Source organism: Rhinopithecus bieti, unplaced genomic scaffold (assembly GCF_001698545.2).
Source record: "Rhinopithecus bieti isolate Rb0 unplaced genomic scaffold, ASM169854v2 scaffold_23276, whole genome shotgun sequence".
NCBI classification, from domain to species: domain Eukaryota; kingdom Metazoa; phylum Chordata; class Mammalia; order Primates; family Cercopithecidae; genus Rhinopithecus; species Rhinopithecus bieti.
The window spans coordinates 1,614,256-1,632,018 of record NW_016810868.1 but is presented as its reverse complement, the minus strand read 5'-3'; the positions used below and the strand labels follow the sequence as shown (position 1 = coordinate 1,632,018).

The window sequence follows — 17,763 nt, the reverse complement described above, 5'->3', positions numbered from 1 at the left end:
GCTGGAGTGCAGTGGCCGGATCTCAGCTCACTGCAAGCTCCGCCTCCCGGGTTTACGCCATTCTGCTGCCTCAGCCTCCCCAGTAGCTGGGACTACAGGCGCCCGCCACCTCGCCCGGCTAGTTTTTTGTATTTTTTAGTAGAGACGGGGTTTCACCGTGTTAGCCAGGATGGTCTTGATCTCCTGACCTCGTGATCCGGCCGCCTTGGCCTCCCCAAGTGCTGGGATTACAGGCTTGAGCCACCGCGCCCGGCCTCCAGCATTATTCTAATGGCAGCCACCAGGCCTGTTTCCTCTATAAATGGAGATGGCAGCCCACCCCTAGGGGCGCTGGAGGGGAGCTGACCCTCAGGCCAGTCAGGAGCCCTGTGACAGGACTCTCTAGAGGGCACCCACCCTCGGGACCGGGCTCCCTGGACTCCAACCCTGGGCCCCCCACTTCCCCTGCTGGTAGGAGGCCTGGGTGTGTGGCCCCTGCCAGTGAGCTGCTCCATGAGGCACTGAGCCTTTGACCTCTGCCCCAGGCTGTGTGGTCCGAGGCTTAGCGCTCAGAAATAGACATGGGCATGAGGGGAAGGTCAGGTCAGAGCCGCAGAGCTGGGAACTCAGTGCTCAGCCGTGGACAGTGGGTTCCGGGAGCAGAAAAGGTTCTGGCCTCTCCCTGTAGTCTGAGCTGGGGCAGCGGCCATGGTGGGCAGACGTGGCCTGGCAGGGAGAGGACTCCTACAGAGGGCAGCTCAGGCTACAGGACCAGCGGCCACAGGAACACGAGGGCTGCCCTGTGTGTGTCTGGAGGATCAAGGGGGTGAATCTAGGCGACCGTGGACCACAGGCTGGATGGCCACTCGTGGAGTCCGGGGGACCCAGGGAGCTCCAGGGGGCCTCTGGAACCCTCCAGAACCTTCTGGAACTTCACACTTGAATTTTGTTCTGTCCCAGGTTCTCCAGCCTCAGGTCCAATGGCCTACTCATGCCCAGGGCAGGCCCAGCATGGGGCTTGGGCGCCGAGGGAGGGACGCACACCTTGAGCTCCTGCCGAGCCCAGAGAATGGAGGAAGTGGCCGGTGAGGGCCCAGCTTGCTGATGGGCCTCTCTGAGCCCAGCATCCTCTTCCGAAATGCGTTGTGATGTTCCTGTCTCCCAGGCAGACCTGCAGACCAGCCCTGCGAGGTGTGGAGTCAGCCCCTGCGTGTGCCCGGCCCCCACTCACACTCCCACCTGCCCCCAGTGTGGCTGCGAAGTTGGAGGGAGGAGAGAGCCAGCCAGGGGTGTGGGCACCGAGATCAGAGACTCGCACGCCGGAGGGAATGTGAACCGGCGCAGCTGCTGGGGCACCTGCCGGCAGCTCCCGAAACAACCGAACAGTCACCACGGGACCCAGCAACTCCGCTCCTAGGTGTGTGCCCAGGAGAAACGGAAGCTCCCGTCAGCACAAACACCCGTGCGGCTTCCTTCACTAAAGGCGCAAACGACCCAAGTGTCCCTGGGTGGGTGATGGATGAACCGGGTAGTCCGTCTGTACAATGGAATACTTATCCTTCCGCCACCAAAACAGAAGAAATTCTGACGCAGGCTTCAGCATGGACAGGCCTTAAAGATGTGGTGTGTACACCACGGTTCATGTGTGTGATTCCATTCCTGAAAAGCCCAACGCCGGTGAGCCCCTGGAAACAGAAGGTGGCTGAGTGGGTCTTTATGGCTGGGGGGCTGGGGCTGGGGTGATGAAGCTTTATTTTTGATGAAAATGTTCGGCCGAGACGGGCGGATCACGAGGTCAGGAGATCGAGACCATCCTGGCTAACATAGTGAAACCCCGTCTCTACTAAAAATACAAAAAACTAGCCGGGCGAGGTGGCGGGCGCCTGTAGTCCCAGCTACTCGGGAGGCTGAGGCAGGAGAATAGCGTGAACCCGGGAGGCAGAGCTTGCAGTGAGCCGAGATTGCGCCACTGCACTCCAGTCTGGGCGACAGAGCGAGACTCCGCCTAAAAAAAAAAAAAAAAGAAAATGTTCTGGGCCGGGCTTTGCGGTGGCTCACCCCTGTGATCCCAGCGCTTCGGGAGGCCGAGGTGGGCAGATCACCTGAGGTCAGGAGTTCAAGACCAGCCTGGTTAACATGGTGAAACCCTGTCTCTACTAGAAACACAAAACTTAGCTGGGCGTGGTGGCACGGGCCTGTAATCCCAGCTACTCAGGAGGCAGAGGCAGAAGAATCGCTTGAACCCGGGAGGCGGAGCTTGCAGTGAGCCCAGATTGCGCCACTGCACTCCAGCCTCCGGACAGAACAAGACTCGGTCTCTAAAAGAAAAAAAGAAAATGTCCTGAATGGATGGTGGTGGTGGCCGCACGTAGCTGCACGTGCTGGAAACGGTGGAATCGCCACTGTCAGTGGAGAAATTCATGGAGCATGAATTAAGGCTGATCCTGGAAAAAAGTGGGTTTGAACCTCGGGGGTCACCTCCACGTGGACTTTCTCCGCCTCTGCCGCTCCTGGGTCTGCAAGACCAGCCCCTCCTCTTCCTCCTCTTCCTCCTCTTCCTCCTCAGCGTGAAAAAGACCAGATGAAGACCTTTAAGGTGATCTGCTTCCACCTGGAGACTAGGAAACGCATCCTCTCTTCCTTAGGATTTTCCGAATGGCATTTTCTTTTCTCAGGCTTACTGGGTTGTAAGAACACACTATACCACACATAACATGATACAAACATGTGCGTCAACTGTTTACATTATTGGTAAAGCTTCTAGTCAACAGTAGCCTCTCCGTAGTTAAGTTTCGGCAGAATCAAGAGTTATACTTGGGCCTGGCGAGGTGGCTCACCACTGTAATCCCGTTACCTTGGAAGGCCAAGGCGTGAAGATCACTTGAGGCCAGGAGTTTGAGACCAGCCTGGGCAACACGGCAAGACCCCATTTCTACAAAAAAATTAAAAATTAACCAGACAAGGCGCTGTACATCTGTGGCCCCGGCTACTTAGGAGGCTGAGGTGGAAGGATCGCTTGAGCCCAGGAGTTCAAGCCTGCAGTGAGCTCTGAGCACACTCTGGGCAACAGAGCAGGAACATGCTTCAAAAAATAAAAATAGAGGCCGGGCACGATGGCTCAAGCCTGTAATCCCAGCACTTTGGGAGGCCGAGACAGGCGGATCACGAGGTCAGGAGATCGAGACCATCCTGGCTAACACGGTGAAACCTTGTCTCTACTAAAAATACAAAAAATGAGCCGGGCGAGGTGGCGGGCACCTGTAGTCCCAGCTACTTGGGAGGCTGAGGCAGGAGAATGGCGTAAACCCGAGAGGCGGAGCTTGCAGTGAGCTGAGATCCGGCCACTGCACTCCAGCCTGGGCGACAGAGCAAGACTCCATCTCAAAAAAAATAAAAAATAAAAAATAAAAATAAAAATAGAAACCCCAGCACTTTGGGAGGCCAAGGCAGGCGGATCGTCTGAAGTCAGGTGTTTGAGACCAGCCTGGCCAACATGGTGAAACCCCATCTCTACTAAAAATACAAAAATTAGCTGGGCGTGGTGGCGTGCACCTGTAATCCCAGCTACTTGGGAGGCTGAGGCAGGAGAATCGCTTGAAACCGGGAGGCGGGGGTTGCAGTAAGCTGAGATTGCACCACTGCACTCCAGCCTGGGCAATAGAGCAAGACTCCGTCTAAAAAATATATGTATATTTTTGAGGTCAGGAGTTTGAGACCTTACAATATACATAAATAAAAGGATTTTCCACTTTGTGTGGGGTTGGTGCCTGAGTCCCCCATTGATCAAGGACCAATTGCATATCTCAATGAAGCTGTTAAGACAAAAAAGTCTTGCCCAGACTCCCGGGGCAGGGTCAGGGCTGCAGAAGCCAAATGGGCTTGGGAGGAGCTGGCCGGCTGCGGCTCTGTTTTCACTCTGCAGGGTCCCTGCGTGTTTATTCAGCAGGCCTGGGCCCTGCTCCCCGCCCGGCCAGAGGCCTCCTCCCCTCCCCGGAGTCCTCCCAGAGGATGTTTTTCCAGGGCCCAGCTGGACAAATGGCATTTGGATTCTGGCTGCGGAAGCCTGGGGGACAGTCCCCACGTCCCAGCCCCATTTGCAAGCAGCCTGTTTCCTCCAGTGTCCGGCCGGAGCCCTGCGGAGTCATTCTTGGCCACCCGCTGGCCCTCGGAGCTGTGGGACCCCAGGAGGTGCCCCTCCTGGGCTGTGCTGGCCTCGGCAAGGCTGGGCCGGGCCCCCCGAGCGTGACGGACCTGGGGAGGGGCGCAGGCAGGAGCCTTGTGTGGTCTCCCTGTGATGATATTCGGGGCCCCTCACCCCTGCCCGGGGAGGGAATATGTGGGGCGTCAGGGCACACGGGGTGCACAGCTCAGCAGCCCAGGCAGGCATCTGGTGGAGATGTCCCGCACCCCACCCCACCCTCCACCCCAGCTCCCGCCTTTCCCACCCCCAGACGCGGCCCCTAATCACAATGCACTTCCCACAGCTGGTCCCCACACCGAGCTCTGCACCATCCGGATTGAGTGGGGGGTGGGCGGGAGTTTTCCCAGAAGCAGACCCGTGAGTCACCACCAGCCCAGGAAGTGGCCGCCTCCCGTCCAGCCCCCCAGCTGACCACTGGGCCTCAGTGTGGATCACAGAGCAAGGCCATCCATGGTGACCCGAGGACTGACTGAGCGCCTGCTGCCCCGCAACCTCCAAGCGCTCCCAGGCTGTGCGTGAGACTGCGGTCAGCGGCCCCACACGGCCCCCCATGGAGGTGCAGGAGGAACAGGTGCTCCAGGGAGGAGAGGGTTCGAGGGAGCCCCCTGGGGCCCTTCCTAGAGGGGAACGCATGTGGGGAGCCCTGAGGTCAGAGCCCATGCGCGTGGGAAGGAGGCCTGGGGGGCTGCAGCTCAACAGGAGGGGCCAGGCTGGGCCCCGAAAGGGAGAGCGGGGCCCTCCCAGGGGCTGTCAGGCCAGGGGTGCGACCAGGAAGCCCAGAGGAGGCGGGGAGCAGCTCCTGGGCCCCAGTCATCCAGCCTGGGATGTGAGAGTAGAGGGGACCAGAGAGGGCAAGACGGTGGCCCCAGGCTACACAGAAACCCAGGCAGGACCCTAAAACCCAGGCCTCGTCCCGTTAGCCTCCAGCCACTCTCCGAGGTACCTTGCAGAGAATGGGACGGCAGTGGGGAGCCTCTCACATCAGGAACCGGGGTCCCAGATGGTGCCCGGAGCCTGGAACTGCAGATGGCCGTGGCCGTGGCTGTGCTGCTGTCGTATGGTTATCCCCCGGCACCCGAGGGCCGAGCAGGGACCCAGCCCCTGCCACAGCACCCGCCAAGCTTCTGGGTGACACTGCGGCGGGGTGGGGTGGGGGCTCAGGTCAGGTGAATTTGTCAGCTCGGGTGGCCGTGACGAAGTCGCACAGACCCGGGTGGTTTCAACCACAGGGACTGATCCTCCTGGAAGCCCGAGATCCAAGTGCTGGCTCCTCTGAGGCCCCACTTCCCGCTCTTGCACACCATTTCGCTGAGGTGTCCTCACGGGGCCGTCCCTCCAGTCGTGTCTGTCCCAATCTCCTCTTCTTACAAGGACGTCAGTCATATTGGATCAGGGCCACCCTGTCTTACCTTGACGACCTTTACCTGTCTTCAAACACAGTGACATGCTGAGGCCCTGGGTGCTAGGGCTTCAGCTTGTGAATCTGAGGGCCTTTGTCTGCCCAGGCCCAGGCACTTCCTCCCTCCGTCCTGCAGGCCGGCAGGCACCTCTGCCTCCGCGCAGCCTGGCCTTAGCCCTGCCTTCATTCCACCTCCCCTCTGGGACTGGGGATGGGGCTGGGAGGCCAGACAGGCTTTGGGGAAGTTACCTGACCTCGCTGAGACACGAGGTCTTCATTTACAGGATGTGGCTGTGTGTCTCGCTGTGACTCTGGGGAGTGACAGGACTTAGCCAGTGCCTAGCCGGACGCCCACACCCAGCACACCTGCCTGGACGCCCACACCCAGCACACAGTAGGTGCTCAGAAAACGCAGCCCAGACTGTCGGAGGCAGAAGGACCTGGGGCCCCTGGAACAAAGCTCTCATTGAACTGGTAGAGACCAAGGCCAGAGAGCCCTGGGCACCTCCCCTGTCTCCCAAGGCCTCTGGGGACCCTTCTCTCCACCGAGACCCCTCTGCCCCTGCCCCTCCGGTGACTCGGTGGTTCCCACGACAGAGACATCGGGGCCCCTCCCGCCCGGGACAAGCCCCACTGCAGGCTGGGGCTGCCTTTTGCTTCTCCCTCTCCCCTCTGCCTACTCGGATCCCACCAGCCTCCTCCGAGGGCATGTCTGGCCTGCCCAGTCTATGGGACCCTAGTCACGGGGACAATTCCCCACCATCTCTTGGGAAGGGCTGTCGTCACTGTTCAGCTCCAACTGGAGGAGTGCTCCGACTCCCAGCGGCCACAGGACCAGCTCCAACTGGGGAAGTGCTCTAGCTCCCAGTGGCCACAGGACCCCGGCGTTGGGGCTGAGCCTCATCAGTCACCCCATCACCAGCTGAAGACCCCCAGTGCCTCCCATGCCCCCTGAGACAAGGGGGCTGCCTGGAGCACGTGCCCCTGGGGTGACTTGTCCAGGTCACCAGGGAGGCTGCCCAGGAGCACCTGTGTGAGGGGCTGGCCTGGCTCGCGTCGTCAGGCACGTGAGGCTGCCTGGCGGCTGCATGGGACTTCGTACCCTTGTCCCCAGGTAGAAGAAGTGGGCGTGGATACCCCCCAGGATGGTCACAGACCCTCCCCATCCCCCTCCAGGGCCGGGGCCAGGTGGTTCGCAGGCTGAGCCTGGGCTCCTGGATCTTGCAGGCAGAGGAGACACAGCAAGAGGTCTCCAGCCATCTGGGCCATGGTGCACTTGGGGAAACTGAGGCATGTCAGGCCTGAGGTTTCTCCAGCCCGTCCGGACTGACCCCTGCTGTCTGAGCAGCCTGGGATGTGGGCCCCCACCGTGTCCATCTCATACGTGTCCTCCCTGGCTCCCCACCAGAGAGGATGAGTGTGTGGAAGGATGTAGGGGGGCTGCTTTGCTTCCTCAGGTCAAAGAAACAGTGCCTCCTGGAGCCCAGATAAGTGGGTTCTCCAGGATCCAGTCCACGGAACATTCCAGGGCCTGGTGGGGTGGGCCTCGCCCCTCCCCCGCCTCCCCACGGGGGTGATTTCCTCTGCTCAGCCACTCCCAGGCTCACCTCCAGAAAGGCCAATTGCTGGACCAGGCAGGTCACAGGCCGAGCTCTGCTTCCATCTGTCCAAACACGCAGCACCTGCAGGGCAACCTGGGGGTGATGCGGGTGTGGGATTGGGGGCTGGGGGCACAGGCCTAAGGGAGGGCCCCACCCACTTCCCTGCAGGAGCCCTGGCCAGCCCTGCCGTGTCTCACATCTGTTGCCTCTTTGGGTCTAGGAAGTGCCAAAGAGGGCCACTATGGGGAGACCCTCAGGGCTGCAGGGGGAGAGGCTGAGAGCCATGCAAGAGATGTGGGCCGCCCACAGGGTGTGGGGGTGTCGGGAGGACAGGGCCCTTGGAGTTCGATGGCTCTGGTGTGGGGACTGGCAGGCCCCGGGTCTGGGACCTGCACCTACACAGGAGATGTGAATCCCAAACAGGACAGCGGGAAGCGTTGGGGCCGTGCGCTGGGAACAGGCTCCTGGGAGCAGTGCCGCCACGCTGGGCCAGGCTACAGAGTCCAGCAGCATTGGGTGGCCCTCAGGGGCTTCGCAGGGCATGGGGCTGGTTGGAGCCGAGGAAGGCGACGCCTCCAGGCCAGGTGCCCTCCAGTGAGTGTCTCTGTCCTGTCCTCTCCCCTGTGAGTTAAAGAGAATGACGGCGCCCTAAGCTGCTGCAAAGTGAAAGAGATTGTGGGTGAGAAGAGGCTCCTTGTTGGGGGCAGCTCTGTGAGCTCCTCTACTTGGGGTGATCAGGAGGCTCTGGAAAGAGTGGGCATCCGAGCTTGGCCAGAAGGCCTGGCCCCGGCGGCTGCTGCCCCTGGGACTCCTACATGAAGAGGCTGGGCAGGGGTGTGCCTGGAGGCCTACCAGACAGATGCAGAGAGCGGCTGACAGAGAGCTAGTATGGAAACTGCCTTTCGGGGCAGTAAACTCCTCAGCATCCAAAACCAGAAGGACATGAGAGGGCCCTAGGTGGGGCTGTCGGCCGGGCGCCCACACCAGCCACAGCCAGCCTGGGAGAGGCTAGGGAAGAGGTGGGCTTGCTGAGGCGTGTGGAAGAAGGTTTGGGCTGAAGGAGAGGTCATTCTTTTAAAGGAAAAGGTGACGAAAACTCAGAGTCACTGTCAGCACGTGGTGTCCGGCCTGCTGTCACCTGGGGAAAGCCACAGGTGCTGGGAAGTCCTGTCCGACCGCTACGCCTGTGTGAGAACCACCTGGGGGAGGCCTGGGGAGCCGCTAGCCAGAGCGGGGATCTCCAGCCGGCCCAACCCTGTTTCTTCCTCTCCTCCCTCCTCCGCACTGGCCAATTTTCCTCCACAGAGCAGGCATTACTTGCCGTTTTGCGAAGCACGTGCTGAGCCCAGCGCAGGCCTGTGGCAGGTGCTGCCAGCCGAGACCTGCCTCGGCGAAGACCCCACACCAAGCACTTCTGCCCGGTGCGGCCCCTCGAGGCACAGGAGCTGGGGGTGCGGGCAGCATGGAGGCCAGTTCCAGGGGCACAGCTCGCCTTGGAACTAAGTGAGACCTAAGTCCCATGTGGATGGGACCCTGGCCATCCCTCTGCAGCCCCGCGTGGCCGTGGCTCATCTCCGTGGGCGCCCACTGCTCCGTAAGCATCTGCCATCTTTCACTTCCTTATCCTGCGAGGGAAGTGGTGAAGAAACCGAGGCTGCTGGCTGGGTCACACCACCAACAAGTGCCAGAACCCCACCCAAGTCCCACCGGCCCCGAGGCCAGGCTGTCAGCCACAGCCCAACAGCCACGGCCAGGCCAGGACACATCGGCTCTGGACACAGGAGCACTGGGCAGTCTGGGCAGTGGAGACTCAGCCCGGGTGCCGGGACACAGCAGCCCCCACCTCGGATGTCCCCCGGGGCCAAGGAGGGAGTGGGAGGGAGGCGGGTCCCAGGAGAGGGTGCGGAGGCCTGGGGTCCCTGGGGTCCTTGGCCTGCCCCTGCTTTCCTGGCTGCCCCTTTGCTGTGGGAACAGCTTCTTGGCTTTCCGGCTGATGGCACATTAGGAGCAAAGATGGGGAGGCCAGCAGAGCAGAGCCCGTGCTGGCACACGTATGCTGTCTGGGTGGGAATGCGTGTACCTTCCACCTAGAGGGGCATGTGAGTTGGGCCAAGCAATTGGCAAACATTTCTGGAGCGTCTAATGTATGCCGAATCAAGTGGAGGAAGACAGGGAAGAACTGGATGCACCAACTGTCCTCAAACAGCCAGAAAAGGGCAGCAGTAGGGGATGCCCCATTACCCAGGGAGGCCGAGACCCCTTCTGGGTGAGGCAGTCCAGGAGGACTTCCTGAAGGAGGAGGAGGAAGAAGGGGAGGAACTTTAGGGACCCTTGGAGGCTAGGCACCTCTCTGGATCTCAGTTTCTCTGAGGGAGGGAGAAGATGCCAGTCCTGCTATGTGGGTTTGGTTGGGTTCTTTTCACCAGAAACAGATGAGCTCACAACCAGGAAGCACTGGAGCCCCCGTGTGCATTTCCTCACTTTCCAGATGGGTGTAAGCATCATGTCCCTGTGTTCACTGGTGAGGCCAGTGGTCTGGGACCGAGCCCTGGCAGGCATGGGGGGCTGCCTTGCACTGCTGGCACCTCCAAAGGAGGCTACGGTCCTTGACCCCGACCCACAGAGCCCGGCTGCTTCAGTGACTTGCCACAGAGCAGTCCTAGGCCGCCACCAGACCAGGGTCTGGGCCAGCGGCGCTCACCGTCAGGAGGTCGCACACAGAGTGGAGAGGAAGCCGGGCCAGGAACTCTGTGGTGCACCGCGGTTGTTTGTGTTGACCCAGGAACTTGTGCAATGAACTGGGGCCCGGAAAGCTGGCTGCCCGTGGCCACACGCAAGGGGCAGGCCGAGGGGCCACCCAGGAGGCTGCCCAAGAGCCGGGGTGGCTCGGGCCATCCCACCAGGTCTCACCCACCCAGCTGGGGTTGCAGCCCAAGAACAGTGAAAACTGAACATCTCTCCTGGCCCTGCAGGACCCTCCCCAGTCTCTGCCCCTGCGCGGTGGGGGAAGAAGAGAAGCAGGAGGCCCGAGTCTCCTGGAGTGACAGCCTCGCAGAGGACAGCCTGGAGTGTGCAGGGGAGAGGAAGTGGGGGGTCCTCAGGACTCCTGGGCCTCCACCAGGCTGGCTTGGGGTTGGTGGGGCTACTTGGACCGTGGCTGTCTCAGCTCCTCTGACAGAGCTCCAGCCACAGACCCCAGAGCCCCAGCCAGGCCAGTTATCGGGGCCCTGCCAGGCCCAGGCCAGGGACTGGAGGGGCTGTGGGGCATTTCCAGCCCTCCTCGCACCCAACCAGCGCCTTCTATCTGGAGTGGCCTGGCCTACCCAAGATAGTCGCCCACAGCAGAGATAGACGCTGAGACCTGAGTGCAGGGCCGGCTTGGGCTGGAGGGCCGCTCCACGTCTGCTGAGGGCACCTGGAGGGGATGCCCAGGGGCTCCACACAGCTTGGCAGAGCCTGGCAGCCTGGGCAGCCCCTGGAGGAAGCACACCAAGGCCCAGAGAAGGGGACAAGCTGCTGGGGTCACAGGCACATTTGGACAGGGCCCACACTGAGCTCAGCTTTCCAGACCCTAGCAGTGGCCCTCCGCATGTGGCTGTACCCCTGCAGGCCCCTGGGTGCTCTCCTTCTGGGAGGGACCTCAGGATGGAGGCCACAGCCCCCTGTGCCCATGGGGCCGCCCCTGTGACATCCCCAGCCTGCAGGCCTCTGCCCGGAGGAGCCAGTGCCTCCCCCCGCACCAGGCCCAGCATGTGATTCCTGGGGACCAGGAGGAGACACCCACCCCACCACCACCTGGGGCCCCCGGGCAGAGGTGCGGCGCCTCACCCATGTGGGGGGTCCTGGGATTCCAGAAAGCCCCCTCTTCCCACACGAAAGGCCTTTCAGGCTCCCTGAGGCCCACCCAGCGCCTGCGGCCAGCCTTTCTCTGTTCTTGCAACACCCGCCTGAGTGCCGAGGCAGAAATCTGACTCCCCGGCTCAGGCCCCAACGTGCCGGCCGCCCTCTCGGCAGGCTCCTCTCCCACGGGGAGGGCGCACCAGGCACAAGGACCTTGTGGAGACCTGCTGGTTCTGGGAGGCCGTGGGGGTCCTGCCCTGTCCCGTCTCCCTGGGAAAAGGTGCTCCATGCACAGACCCTTGGCAGTGAGTTCCACCGAGGCCCCATACCGTGGCTTTCCCGCCTCCGAACAGGATGCTCACCCGGGACCCTCACCAGATGCGCGGGCTGTGGCCACCCCAGCCTGGCCCACGGCTGCGAGAGTCTGAGCCATCCCACCTCTCACAGGCAGGGCGGGCTGTGAATGACCATGTCTCTCAGGGCCCACGCTGCCCCCAGGCTGACCTCCCCAGCACAGCTTCTCTCGGCTCATGGGGGATGGGAGGGACCCTTGGGTGTGGAGTCTTGCCCTCACCCCAGGGACCCTGGGTGCTGGGGGAGGTGGTGGGTTCTGCCCAGGCACGTATGGGGCTCACGACACCTCTCCGGGACATGATCAGAGCCAGGGTGAAGAGGAGGGCTGGGTGGGCTTGTGGGGCTGGGTGGGGGTAAGCTGGCTGGAGGCCCACAGGCCCATGTCTAGCTGAGCCCAGCCTCACCGTCCCCCTGCTACTCCTAGGCTGGGAACAGGTGGCCTGGTGCCCTCGGCTTTCCGTTCCCAGCGCCAGCCGCAGGTGGGGTGGGTAACGGGGGCCTTCCTTCCTTTGCAGCAGATGGTAAAGGAGCCGTGGTGACTTGGCCATAAACAAGGGTGGCCCCTCCCTGCAGGGGACACTGCCAGGGCAGGATGCTCGAGGTGGGCTCGGTGGAGGAGGGGCTGGCCGTGCGATCAGGAGGCTCCTGAAGGTGGGCAACCTCCTCTCTACCCCAGGGCCAGGCCCCTGCCATCCTCCATGCTGGACCTGGTAGCGTGTGGTTGTACAGGTTGGGCACTGCTCCCAGGACCTGGGGCATCTTTCTAAAGTGTGAATTGGACGTCTTTGTGCATCAGCTCAACCCACCCACTGCCCGAAGGATGAAGCCCAAGTCCTCGGCCCCTGCCTGTCCCCCAATCCCCCACCTCATCCCCTGTGACTCCTCTGAGACCCAGGCCGGCGAGCTGCCCTGCTGTCCCCATCAGTGCCCGGTCACACGTGCCATTGCTGTGTGGTCCCCGGGACATCTCCTCCCCTGGTCTTTGGGCGCTGCCACACCCAGAGTGTCCTAAATAAAGCCACTTTGGAATCTCCAGGGTCCAACAGGAGCCCCACGCTCTGAGGTTTTGCTGGTGAGGGTCCCAGGACTAGAGCGCTGAGTGAGCCGCGTGCTGGGGGCGCAGACAGGCCCAGGGGAGCCTCTGGTCAGGGCCCAGCACAGCCCAAGGCAGGTGCGGACAAGTGTGTGGCCCACCAGGGAGGGCATGGGCAGGATGTCAGGCCTGGCCCCATGCCCCGGGCTCCTGAGTCCTGTAGCCCCCAGGGCTTGTGCCCTGCCTCTTCTGCCTCATCACACAGACACGTGGGGAGCAGCCTGGACCTTCCCTTCTGCGCAGGGGCCTTGCCCGGGCACCGCTCTCCCCAGCTACGGTGCCGTCCCTGCTGTTTCTCAGGCACATCAGTCATCCTACAGCTGCCTGGGGCATGAAACGCCTCTTCCCGGGAGCCTCCCCGGAACTCCTGGGCAAAGACAGTGTCTCCCCAGTCTTGCTGGGGCTGGGGCTCAGCCCCCTTCAGAGTCCTGTGGGGACTTTGTGGGCCTGGTGGGCTCTGGGGCCATTTGAAGCCCCTTTGTGGTACAGAGACTGGGTGGCCTAGGTGAGCTGCGTCCTTGCTGGGTGCCTCAGTTTCCCCATGTGTGAAGCAAACAATATGTCTAAAGCCAGTTGGCCTAGGAGGCTCCAGCCAGAGCTCTGTGATGGGGGACCCACCTCTGATGCTGCTGGGCTCTCAGGGCAGCCTCGGCTGGTTCCCACCAGGCAGCTCCTGATGCGGAGAGCGGGCACATGCCCGGGCAGCACCCTCCACAGCTGGCTGCTCAGAGGATGGGGTGGCTGCCCCGCCCCCACCGTGAGCTCATGCCCATCAGGGTCAGGGTTCAGGCAGGCCCCGTGCACTCCTGGCTCTGGGCCCTTCCTCCTTTCTCCCTCCTTCTCTCCAATAGCCCACAAAGGACCCGGGGCCACTCCTGGGACCCAGAGACCAGGCCTTGGTGCTCCCGGGCCCTGGGTGAATGCTGGGAATGTGGGGCACCCTATCCTGGGAACCCCAGGGCTGCCAAGGAGGCCCAAAGACTCTGGGCTCTGGGTCTGACTCGGGAGAGCAGGTATCTCTGGGGGGGCCCAGGCCCCACACCTGACCCAGGGCCCACCACAGCCCAGATCAGTGACCCCAACAAGGAAGGAACTGCTCTGGCGAGTCTCCCCCACCCCCAAAGACTCCTGCTGGCCACATGGCCACACACCCAGCTCTGCCTCCTGTCCTGATGGAGACAACTATTTAGCACCAGATGTGTGCAGCCACGCACTGCTTCAGGGGCAGAGCTGAGGGGCAGGGGTGGCAGCTGCAGCCAAGGGGCCAGCCCTCGAGGGGGCTGGAGGTGGGCACTCTCTGCCCTAGCTCCAGGGCAGGGCCAGGGGCAGGGGCCGGGCAGGGCAGAAGCTGGGGGCTGGGCTCAAGAAGGGAAGGTGGGCGCTCGCTGGTGCTCACACCTGGCCCCACGCCACACCCTCCTCCCCGGCTCAGCACTTTCTCACGCTCAGAGCTGGCACGGGGGCCAGGCCGCGCTGGGGCTTGTCCTGGCCCTGGGAAGGCAGGCGAGGCTTTCCTCTGGGCCCAGGGGCAGGGGCCACTGCAGGTTGGGACACGTCTGGAGTGGGGGAGCCCGTTTGCAACACCGGCTGAGCAGCTGCAAGATCTCGTGGGGCTGCAGGAGGCCCAGCCCCCACTGCACGTGTCCCAGCCCGCTCGGTCCCGAGAGGATGGGGGCACCAGAGGCAGCTCCCAAAAGTTGGACCCAGAGACCCGGGCCAAGGCCCTGTCCCTCCCCGGTCCTCTGTGTTCCCCTTTGAAACTGGGGTCAGAGCATCTGTGTAGAATCTTGTGCGCACAGTACACACCGCAACTCGTCTGGTCCTGGCATGGTCAGCGGCATCTCAGCCTCAGCACTACTCTCTGGAGAGTGGGACAGTGGGGCCATGTCAGCTGCTGGGAGGCTCCCAGGAGGAAGTCGCACACTCGGGGTCCTTGCCCAGCTGTATAGTGGCTGTGCCTTCAGGATGTGGGCAGTCAGGAATTCTTAAGGGTCCCTGAATCTGAGGGCTGGGGATGGAGGCCTGTGGCCCCTGGCTCTCAGCCTCACCCAGCCCCAGGCTTTGACCTCAGAGCTGTCTGGTCAGAGCTGCTGGGGCTCCTCAGCCCCCTGGAGCTGGGAGCTGGGCAGGGTCACCCTCAGACGGTGCACCTGCCCCAGACCTGCTCCAGCTGCCAGCCAGTCTCTCAGAGTCGGCCAGGCCCCTCTAGCCACATAGGCCCCGACCCCTGTACAAACCCACTGGAGGTGATGCCCATCTGGAGGGCTCGCCCACAGACTCCTGGGATGGGCCTCTGGTTCCAAGGACAAACTGTCTCCTCCTGGGACCCACCCGCCTCAATGGCTCTGTAGGGACCCAGGCTGTTGTCAGCCCTCAGGAACAGCCAAGGCCCCCATGAGTCCTTGGCCAGTCAGATTTGTCACACTAGGATAAGAGACAAGCCAGAGGGCCCTTGGATGGCTCCCGTCCAGCCATCACTCCTACCCACTCTGTTCCTGGGGAAACTGAGGCCCATGGAGGCACAGGCCCATGGCTGGCTTCCTGAGCCACAGGACCTGGGGAAAGCGCCTGGCCTCTCCTGCCTTGGTCTGCAGGCCTGCAAAGCCTTCCATCTCCCCAGCCCCTCGCCCTGGGGCAGGAAGGCGGGAACAGGGACACAGGGCTCTGGGGAAGGGAGCTCACGGGTTAGGAGCTCCGTCCACAGGAGTCTTGTGCTGTCCTCAGAGCCGGGCAGGGTGAGAGGCAGGTCCCCTGGGAGGCAGCCCCCGACACCCAGCCACTCTCTGGCAGCCTCCCAGGCTGGCGTGGGAATGTGGCTGGCGGGAACAGGGCCTCTCCCCCGGGGAATCAGCTGCTGGGTGCTGGCCAAGAACACTCTGATCCAAAGAGGAAGCAAAGTTCAGCTGCAGCAACTTGACCCAGGACAGCTGGGGAAAAATGGACGGCCAGGGCAGAGGCAGAGACTGTCCGGACCAAAGCAGGTTGAACCCTGACCCCTGCCATGGTCTGATCCTTAATCCCAGCTACAGTCTGAGCCCTGATCTGAGCTATAGATTAAGTCTTGACAGACACAGTCTGAGTCTCTACTCCAGCTATGGACTCATCCCTAATCCCAGCTACAGGCTGACCTCTGACCCCAGTCACACACTGAACCCTGATCCCAGCCATATACCAAGTCCTCACCCCAACCACAGACTAATCCTTGAGGCCACCTATAGGTCTGCCCCTCACCCTGGTCACAGACTGAGCCCCCATCACCAGTCCAAATTGACCCTTGATCCCAGACTAAGCTGAGCCCTGATCAGAAGCATAGACTAACCCCTGATCCCAGCTACAAGCCAAACTCTGCTCCCAGCCATAGCCTGAGCCCTGACACAGGCACAGAATGAGTTCCCTTCCCAGTCAAGGGGTGACCTCTGACCTCAATCAGAGCGTGGCTTCTTATCCCAGGCACAGACTGACCCTGGCTCCAAACCCATCTTAGCCTCAGCTCTGTAGATCTCCAACTCAAACTCTGCCCGTTGCACCCCCAAACCCCAGACTGAGACCATCCCGAGTGGCATTTGCCGAGGGCGAGCGCCTCCCGCTGCTCTGGAAGTGACTGTCAACTCTGCTCGGCCCCATCACACCTCCCTGGCTACCGTGTCCCCTCCTGGTTCTGCACTTTCAAGGGGACTCCGGCTAGCCGGAGCGGGTGCAGGAGGGAGGCCAGGCGCAGCCCGGGGGCAGCTGAGGGAGCCAGTCTGGCCAGTGTGGGGCTAGGAGGCCAGGTCACCGGCTTGCCAAGTGCCTGCTGTGTGCCGACACGTCCCCTCCGCCACCTTGACTCTTCCTAGACAGCACCAAAAGATGGAGAGCCAGGCTGGACGGGGCAGCGACGGCAAAGCAGACAGCAGGTGCACAGTGGCCAAGCTCCAACCACGTCCATCCAACCCCAACCTGGTCAGCCCTTGCTGGAGACAAACCCCAACACCGTACGGCAGATGCCCACCTGCGGGGTCGGACTGCGGGGGTGGCAGGGGATGCTGGGCTGGTAGAGTGCCCTGGGGTGCTGGAGATGCCTGGGACCGGGAAGCCAGAGCCTTGCTGGGTCGGGGCAGGGCGGAGCAGGGGCGGGGGCAGGGGCGGGGGCAGGGCTGGGGCGCATTCTCGGCCCTTGCAGCTGCCAGCCTGGGGTCTGGTGCTGGGAATCCCACGCTGGGGGAGAAGAAGCTGTTTATTGGAAGCTGAACGATCCCTCTAATCTCTGCCTTATCGCCGCCTGTTTGCCCAGTGAGAGTGCAAACACAGGGGTGGAGGTCACAGGGCTGTGGGGAGGGGCCCACACTATTTGCCTGACTTCTCCCAGCGGTGTTAAAAATAGCACAGAGCTCTGGGCTCAGAGGGGTCTGCGGTGTTCCCGCCTGGCCCCCAGCCCACGGGCACCAGCTGCCAGGTGGAGGCCTGAGGTGTTGACACTCCCCGGCTCTGTTTGGCTTCTGATAGCGGCCCAGGAGGGTGTGGCCGGAGGGGCCCTTTCTCAAGAAAAGCCCAGAGAAGTGGTGTCCAGCCCCCTGCCCTGCCCACCTCGACGCCCCCCACACCATCCCAGCCCACACCTGGACTGGGGGCAGGCGGGACCCAGGAAGTAAGTACCCAGCTGGAGTAAGGGGAGGGGCTGGAGTCCAGCTCCCAGCTCCCTGCTGCTGCCAGGACTAGCTGGGGCTGGGGTAGTGAAGCCCCAGGGAGAGGTAGGCCCAGCATCGACACTGAGCCCAGCCAGGGAGCCCCGTGCTCTGCCCCTAGAAGGGAGCATTGCCTGCTGGTGGTGGCACCTGAAAGGTTCCATGACCTGGTGCAGCCGTGCAACTTTGGAGCCTGTGTCCCCAGCTGCAAAGACAGGTACTAATGGTTCCTACATCCTGAGGTGTGGCAGAGATTGATGCAAAGCTCATTGCAATGCAGGCATCAGCCCTACTCCACAGCCTCCAAGCCGAGGCCATGCCTGTCCTAGTGTGCCTCTCACGGTCACCCCCGTCTGACGGAGGACACAGGCTGGTGCCGGCTCCTGGCACCCCGAAGAAGGTCTTTTTCCTTTCTGAGTTGACTGAGATGTAATTTCCCTCATTACCCGGTTTACAGTGCCTCTGGGGCGCTTCAAAGCCCTCCTGGCACCAGCAGCGTGCAGAGCCCTCCTTGCCCCCCAGAGATGGATGTTGGCTGGAAGATCCCCAGGTTCATGGAGCCATGGGACCACCCCACAGGCTTTGGGCTCAAAGGACCTGGAGAATGGGGCAGGGAGATGATGGGGGGGCTT

At 62.3% G+C, this 17,763-nt stretch overlaps 1 pseudogene; it reads right to left on the bottom strand.

The window, feature by feature from the left end:
• Positions 1-6,361: 6,361 nt before the first annotated feature.
• Positions 6,362-12,386, bottom strand: LOC108542839 (uncharacterized; annotated as a pseudogene).
• Between the last annotated feature and the right edge of the window lie 5,377 nt (positions 12,387-17,763).